Below are 7351 nucleotides of genomic sequence, written 5' to 3' on the forward strand. Positions count from 1 at the left end.
AACCTCTGTAAAAAGTAAATCTGTGGATACTTCATCGTAAGATTTGAGGGTTTCACCTTTAGTGGATGGACATGGTTTTTAGGTATGTAAGGGTTCTCTTTCTTTTGAAGAAAAGTTACCTATAGAGAAGACTATGTTATGGCACCAGAGGCTTGGTCGCATTGGAGAAAAGGGTCTACGAAACATGAAAAATAAAAACCCTGTTGAAGGTTTGAATGATTGTAATCTTGACTTTGATTTATGTGAGCATTGTATTTATGGAAAACAAAACCATGTTCAGTTTTACTTGAGTTTTAATAAAACTTGTGGTGTTTTGGATCTTATTCATTTTGATGTGTTTGTTCTTGTAGATGTTCCTTCCATTAGAAAATTCATATATTATATTTCATTTATTGATGAATTTAGTAGGACATGGGTGTACTTTCTAAAGAGTAAATCTAAATTTTTAATCATTGTAAAGAATTTAAAGAAGGTTGAGATGCAGACTAGAAAGAAAATTAAATGTTTGAGCATTGATAATGGTAGTGAATTTTTGTCTAATGATTTTGATAGATTCTATAAATATTGTGGCATTAATAGATACAAGACAACTTCGTATTCTCCACATCAGAATGGAGATACAGAAAATGAACATGACAGTGACGGAGAAGGCTATGAGTATTCTAAGTCATGCTGGTCTAGAACAATTTTTTTGGATTGAAGCTATTGCCATTGCTTGGTACATGATTAACAAGTCTCCTACATCAACTCTTGTTGATAAAACACTTATGGAAGCATGATCAACTCACAAGACTTCATTCAGACATCTTAGAGTTTTTAGTTGCAAGGCATATGCACATGTGCCAAAGGGGAAGCAAAAAAATTGGATAACAAGGCTATGAAATGTATCTTCATTGGTTATAGTTATAGTGTGAAAGGATACAAGCTCTGAGACCCTATTACACAAAAGATAATTCATAGTAGAAGTGTTATTTTTAGAGAAATTAAGTCACCTTTTACATTGCAGCCAAAAAAAACTAAACAAAAAGATGTGATTCAATTCCCTTCTATGCTTGAAAGAGTTAAATAAAGACCACTTGATTGGGAAGAAGTTGAGGAGATCTCATCTAGCTCTGAATCTTCCGAAGACGAGGAAGAACCTCCAACTCATCTTGTTCAAAGGCCTACAAGACATAAAAAATCACCTGAAAGGTATTCACCTGATGATTGGAGATTTATTTTTTCTTTGAATACTAATGTGGATGAACCTAGATTTTTAGAAGAGGCATTAGGTATGAATGATGTAAAATCCTAGAAGATTGATATGGAAGAAGAAATGACAACTTTGAAAAACAATGATACATGGGATCTTGTACCATTGCCTTAAGGACGAAAACTTGTTGGTTGTAAATGGGTGTTCGTGAAAAAGATTAGTTTAGATGGAGCCATTGAGAAGTATAAAGCAAGATTGGTTGCAAAAGGCTACTCTCAGTTTCAGGATGTTTATCATGGTGGGATATTTTCTCCTATTGCATAGATGACATACATTAGATTTTTTCTTTCTATTTCTATTGGTTATGATTTAGAGGTTGAGGAAATGAATGTGAAAACTGCTTTCCTTCATGGTGATTGGAGGAGGATATTTATATCACACAGCCATAGAACTATGTGGTAAAAGGTAAAAGTAATTTGCTTTGTAAATTAAAGAAATCTTTGTATGGCCTCAAACAGAGTCCTAGGATGTGGTACATGAAATTTTATACATATGTGTTGAGTTTGGGATTCGAATATTTTAATTCAGATCATTGCACATTTATTATAAATCTAATGGTGATCATTTCATGTACATTGCCTTATATGATGATGATATGTTATTCATTGGTAAAGGGAAAGGTATGCTTTTTAAACTAAAGTCTCAGCTTGCTACTAAATTTGAAATGAAAGATCTTGGTGTAGTGAAACACATTCTTGGGATGGAAATTAGAAGAGATAGAGTGAGTAGAAAGTTATGTCTAGGCCAAAGTAAGTATGTGAATTTAGTTTTACGGAACTTCAACATGTAGGATTGTAGACCATTGCGTGTTCCCTTTACTGTTGGAACAAAATTATCTATTTCAGATTATCCTACATCTCCATCAAAGATGGAAGACATGAGTGGAATACCTTACCAAAGATTAGTTGGAAGTCTAATATATGCTATGGTTTGTACTATACCAAACATTGCCCAAGTAGTGTGAGTTCTTTCTAGATATATATCTAATCATGGTAGAGTTCATTGGGATGCAATCAAAAGAGTCTTTAGATATTTGAAGGGTACCTTAGAGTGTTCTTTATGTTATCATGGTAATTTGGTTGGAGACGTAATTTCCTCTGATATTCATGGCTATGTGGATTCAAACTGGGCAAGTGATAGTGATAGCATAAGATCCACCAATGCTTGTGTTTAGTATATTTAGTGGTACAATTAGTTGGATGATTAAGCAATAGGCTCTAGTATATTTGTCCACTACAGAAGTTGAGTATATGGCAGCTACTCATGCTTGTAAAGAAGCCATTTAAGAGATTGTGTTCAAATATTGGAAGAAAACATGGCACTGCAATGATAGTTTATTATAACAGTCAGAGGATGATCTACCTAGCTAAGTGTTGGCATTTCAATAAGTCTATTGGTATAAGGATATTGAGAAGGTTGTTGGAGATTATTGATATAACTAATAAAGGATAATTAATGTCTTAATAATATTATTTTGTCATTGCTGTCAAGAAATTGATTTTCTGATTCAGTATGATGTTGCCATATCTTAAGAAGTATGTTTTGATGAGTATAAAGATGTCGGTAAATGACACAAAATGAATGTGAAAATGAAAGGGAAAAATAAGTTATTCAAATGGGCAACTATTACCTAGTTAGACAGTGATGAGATTTTGTTGTTTAGATTGTTTTGATATCCTATATGTATTCATTGACTGAACAAGAAGGAGAAAAGATTTCATGAGTAAAGGTTTGATACTGTTCTATGTTATCGAGCAAGGAGCTAGTCAGTAAACCCCAAGGTTATCAATATCGGTTAATGAAGGTAGAATGTCTATCGAGTGAAGTTCAGTATTAACCGAGTAACAACCGAGCAGTAACAGAACACATTAGATGGATAAAAGAATTATTAAATGAAGGATGCCAATGAGCTGGAGATGTATAGATGATTGGTATGTCGTGCAAGAAGGTTGTTGATGATATTATTTTTTGTGGAAATGATTCTTTATTCAATAACTTTGGAAATGAAATGTGCGAAGAATTTGAGATGTCATTAATTGGTGAAATAAAGTATTTTATAGGTTTACAAATACTACAAATGAAAGATGAGATTTTCATTACTCAATCCAAGTATATAAAGGAAATCTTGAAGAAATTTGGAATGGAGGATTCTAAACCCATAAGAAATCCTATGACTACCAATTGCAAACTATCAAAGAATGATGAATTTGCATCTGTTGATGAGGCACTTTACCGATCTATGATTGGAAAGTTGCAATATGTGGTTCACAGTAGGCCTGATATAACACATGCAGTATGTATAGTTGCAAGATTTTCTGCAGATTCCAAACAAACCCATATGACAACAATCAAGAGAATTTTCAGATACTTAAGAGGTACTGAAGATTATGGTTTAGTATATCAAAAGAGGAATGATTTTTACTTAAAAGTCTATACTGATGTTGATTGGGCAAGAAACATTGATGATAGAAAAAGCACAAGCAGTGGAGCTTTCTTTTTGGGAGAAAGACTAGTGAGTTGGCTTAGCAAGAAACAAGGATGCATTTCACAGTCAACAGCTAAAGCTGAATATGTCGCTGCAGCATTGAATTTGCACCAACATAGCATGGATCAAAAAACTGTTGGAAGGTATGAATGAGAAATTTATCAAGCTAGTAACCATATTCTATGATAATACTAGTGCTATTAACATTTCAAATAATCTAGTAATGCACTCTAAGACAAAGCATATCTCTATTAAGTATCATTATCTTACAGAAGAAGTTCAAGAGAAGAAAGTTGTGCTGGAATATATTAGTTCAAAGGAACAACTAGCAGACATCTTCACAAAGCCACTACCAAGGGACACTTTTGAGTATCTCATAAGCAAGTTAGGGGTCCTACCCCTATCTTCTACTCACTGACAAAGTTCGGTGAAAGCATCAATTCTATGACTCTACATAATACTATTTATGAGTTTATGTTGATTTACACACTTTAGGAGGTCGCCTAAAGTTGTGTAGGAAATAGTGATTGAAGACAAGATGCTCTGACTGAGACTGAGATGATAAATTTGTATATGTCTTAACTGCAAGAAAATTACTTCACAAGGAAAGTAATCATGCATTAGTTTTACTTTTTGGCATTGTTGTCGAAGGGGGAGATGACTAATGACAGGGGGAGAAATTTTGCAGGAGATGTTTATAGCTCAAGGAATAATAGTAGATAGTTTTACAGCAATCTAAATCCGAATCAATTGAAATAAATCAAGTTGGTATTGCCATCAATACCAAAGGGGGAGATTGTTGGCATTTCAATAAGTCTGTTGGTATAAGGATATTGAGAAGGTTGTTGGAGACTATTGATATAATTGATAAAGGATAATTACTGTCTTAATAATATTATTTTTTCATTAATGTCAAGAAATTGATTTTTTGATTCAGTATGATGTTGCCATATCTTCAGAAATATATTTTGATGAGTATAAAGATGTCGGTAAATGACATATAATGAATGTGAAAATGAAAGGGAAAAATAAGTTATTCAAATGGGCAACTATTACCTAGTTAGACAGTGATGAGATTTTGTTGTTTTTATTTTTTTGATATCCTATATATGTGTATTCATTGACTGAACAAGAAGGAGACAATATTTCATGAGTAAAGGTTTGATATTGTTCTATGTTACCGAGCAAGGAGCTAGTCGGTAAACCCCAAGGTTATCAATATCGGTTAATGAAGGCAGAATGTCTATTGAGTGAAGTTCAGTATTAACCGAGTAACAACCGAGCAGTAACAGAATGCATTGGATGAATAAAAGCATTATTAAATGAAGGATGCCAATGAGCTGGAGATGTATAGATGATTGGTATGTCGTGCAAGAAGTTTGTTGAGGATCTACAACAATGAAAATACAAGAGTCAAATCTACAGCGCAGATTAAACGATCATAACCTAGCACAAGTACCAAGGAAGGAATACAAGTTCCAAGGTGAGATAAAATGTTTTTTAGATCGAAAGATTCAGTGAACCTAGTCAAGTATGATGATCTGATGGCTAAGATTGATCATGGGAAATGTGATCGAGGAGATTAAGCAGTTAGGAATTGTTTATAAATAAGGAGTTGTTGATGAACAATGTATGCGGGAAAATAGAAGAACAGTGATGCTGCTGTAGTGATCATCGAGCACAGAAGATTGATGATCTGATTGAAGGACAAATTGAGAAGCCCAACAAGAAGCAAGATAAGTCTTATGACAAGATTATCTTGAGTACATTGAGCGCATAGAATCTGCTTTACCATTTCAGATGTGAAGTTGTAGATATATTTTATTACTGTTATTTATTTTATAAGTGATAGGAAATCTCTTAACTGGGTGAACCTAACAGTCTTTTTTGTAAATCCTCTAGCAAGGTAACATTCTTAACGAGTGTTTGAAATCCTTTGACAAGGTCACTTCTAACAAAGTGAAGATTCTAACAGATCTGAGGGAAATCCCTTAACCGGGTCACATCTAGCAGTGTGTATGTAATATTTAACAGGATTTTCTTTTAACCGAGCATACTCTAGAAGGGTATATTTCTTAGTGGGTCTGCAATCCCACAGTGGTTTTTCCCTATTTGGGTTTCCACGTTAAATCTGGTGTTATATGTGTTGTGATGTTTTAAGTTTGTCAGTTTATGAGTTTGAATGATTTACAATCTAGGTTGCATATTAAAGTAAAGGCTACTAAGGTTGAATCTGTTGAATAAATTGAATTGTGAGTTTATATGATTCAACCCCCCCCCCCCCCCCCCCCCCCCCTCTCATCTTACTAACACTAAGAACCTAACATTTCATGCCCAGACCAAAACACATTGATGTTCAGTATCATTTTGTCAGAGATATGGCTGAAGATGGTAGAGTGAAGTTGGTTAAGGTAGAGATTTTGATGAATTTTGTAGATTATTTAATTAAGGTTGCGAGAATAGAGAAGTTCAAATGGTGTTTAGAGTCTATGGGTCTCTTGGCCCCTAGCAATTAATTTATTGTGTAGATACTCCCTTTTCTCTTTCAAAGTGGTCGACAAATGGGAGAATGTTGGGAAATTGGTGTCTCCACCTTGCATTTATAGGAGGTTATTAGTTATAGTAATTTTTTCATTTGAGCATGAAATTGTGATAAATTCTCCCCAAAGCTTCGGATTGGCTAGATTAGCATGCTAGCAAATTTTGGTCGAATGATCATAACTAGTTTTGAAGAAATTAAAGTTTCCATTTTTTGATGGTGCAATGAAAGGTTTAAAATTAGTTTTAAGGAATTTAGACCCTTCAAAAAACACTAAAAAGTGGGCATAATCGATGTAGCCAATTACGTAGTGATAGAGAAATTTGGTACCTTTTTTATTAATCAAACAATTCGTCAATCGAGCACATGGTTCACAAGTTATGGCCTCCAAAAGTTTGGACTCCTGAAATAGGCAATATAAATTGCATCAGACACATAAAAGAGTTGTAAAAGGAAGGAACGCATGTTGATGTGTGTTTTGACATGTCATATGGAATTTAAAATAGAGATAAGGTTGGTTCTACCTTATTGGGTGGTTTTAGCCCATGATTTTGTAATACTGTTTGATGGAATCTTGTATTATATCTCCTATATATGAGGTGCATGAGAGAGAGGTTGTGTGTAGGAGTCTTATGGTTATTGAGTTACCTCTAAATCTCTGATTAGTGGTACTCCTATGAAGAGCTTGCTTTGCAAGTATATTGTAATTTTTTATTGATTGTTGAATAATATATTTAGCTCCTTTTGGAGTGTGGGTTTTTTCTCTTGAAAGGGTTTTCTCCATGTAAATCACTATGTTGTGGTATGCAAGATATTATTGTGGAGGGAAAAAAGTGAGACCGGGTAACTAGGGCCTAATCCCACTTTAGCCAACACATTAGGAATATGAAAGAGCTTAGGGAGATGGCTCACTTTGGCTACTTCTTGTGAGAAAGAGAGAGCCAAGGATTATCTCTTAGGGTTTCTATTCCTCTTTTAGTATGTGATGAGAAAAATAGGATTTGATTGATCAATTAGACTAGGAGTTAAAAAAATGAAACACATACGAACTAAAACTGCACAAACTTGCAGATCT

The sequence above is a fragment of the Cryptomeria japonica genome, chromosome 7, assembly GCF_030272615.1.
Source record: "Cryptomeria japonica chromosome 7, Sugi_1.0, whole genome shotgun sequence".
Classification (NCBI taxonomy): Eukaryota; Viridiplantae; Streptophyta; class Pinopsida; order Cupressales; family Cupressaceae; genus Cryptomeria; species Cryptomeria japonica.